The sequence below is a fragment of the Ursus arctos genome, unplaced genomic scaffold, assembly GCF_023065955.2.
Source record: "Ursus arctos isolate Adak ecotype North America unplaced genomic scaffold, UrsArc2.0 scaffold_12, whole genome shotgun sequence".
Taxonomy (NCBI): domain Eukaryota; kingdom Metazoa; phylum Chordata; class Mammalia; order Carnivora; family Ursidae; genus Ursus; species Ursus arctos.
The window spans coordinates 3498603-3500045 of NW_026622786.1; the positions used below are offsets into that span (position 1 = coordinate 3498603).

General features: G+C 57.1%; 1 non-coding gene across 1 annotated transcript; it reads left to right on the top strand.

Moving 5' to 3' along the window:
* The first annotated feature begins 1087 nt into the window (after positions 1-1087).
* TRNAN-GUU (transfer RNA asparagine (anticodon GUU)) lies at positions 1088-1161 on the top strand. The gene has a single exon. It is a non-coding gene; the product is annotated as a tRNA-Asn (tRNA).
* The last annotated feature ends 282 nt before the right edge of the window (positions 1162-1443 follow it).

Consider the following 1443-nt stretch of genomic DNA (forward strand, 5'->3'; position numbering starts at 1 on the left):
CGTCCCTCTGACCAACAGCCTTCATAATAGTTTGCTGTCTTTTTTTTTTTTTTTTTTTTTTGAGAGCGAGCGAGCGCTATAGTTCTACGCGGTTGTCGTTCTTGCAGGTTCTCTTTCCTCTTCCTTCCTCCTCCTTCAGCTACGATACAAGAACCGTTCTCCTCTCTCCAGGATCTGGCGCTTACCGCTGCGCACGGCGCGGGGAGGTCTTGTTGCCCCGGGACCCGCCTCCGCAGCTTCCCGGCCTCGCGGCGCCTCCCTCTGCTCCCGGTGCCTTCGCGCGGCCTGCGCCCCCGGCCGCCCCCACGGAGCGCGCGGAGCTCGCGCGTGCATGGCCCGCGGGAGGCCTTTCCTGTTGCCCCCGCTGGGGATGCTGCGCAGTGAATGCTTAGAAGTTTGAGAAGTTCGAAAAAAGAAATTTCCATTTGAAAAGCTTTTCATTATTTCCATTCACGGGGCTCCTCAGTTCGTCAAGGGCCTAAAAGCCAAGACGGCCACGGAATTTAACACGTCCCAGTAGAGCGTCCTGGTGAATATGTGACCCTGTGCTTGGCGTGGGGACACAAGAGCCACCATCACCACAACGACTGCCCTCGTAGAGCTTCCCCGCTCGGCAAGGGAAGCCAGGAAGGCAGCGGAAGTACCCCACCGGCCCCGAAGGCAACCCCAAACGGCGGACACATGCTCTCCTTCCGACCGCTTATCTCTTTCCCACCCCCTCCAGGCCGCACATTCGTCCTGGCCAGGAGAAGTGGCGACCAGCGGCGGTCCGGTGAAGGCGGGAAACGGGAAGGGCCCTCAGGCGAGCCCACCAACTTGCACCTTCCCGTGCAGCCCGCGCGCCTCAGACCGCGAGGACCCAGCACTGAAGGCGGGTGGGGAGCAAACCCGGCGAGGCCGTGGGCTGCCCTTTTGTCTTCAGAATCGCCCAACACAGCGGTTTCACGTGATGAACGAGCTGCGTCGATTCCGGTCCCGGTCCCGGGTTTTCCAAGGCTTTAGAACTTCTGTCGTCTAGTGGGCGGCGCGTCCCCGAGGTGAGTAGGTCCTTCCTACTTGAGAAGGCCAGGGCGAGAAAGGGACCTGTGTCTCTGTGGCGCAATCGGTTAGCGCGTTCGGCTGTTAACCGAAAGGTTGGTGGTTCGAGCCCACCCAGGGACGGAGCCCCAGACTTTTAACTCAATTCCTCTTTCCTGCTGGGTTCTGGGTCCTGTCCACCTCACAGAAGCTAACTCATATGTAAGACCCATCTCCCCATCCCCGACCTGGTTCTCTTACATAGCTGCTGGGCTATCAGCTTCATACCTCTAAACGGGAACTCTTCAGACAGATATAAGGAACCAGGTATGGTGGGGTAAAATTTCTTTTTCTGCCCTTAAAGACTGGAAGAATAAGTTAAACTTTTGTGTCTCAATTTAAAAAAACGTCTAAATTTCTTTGCAT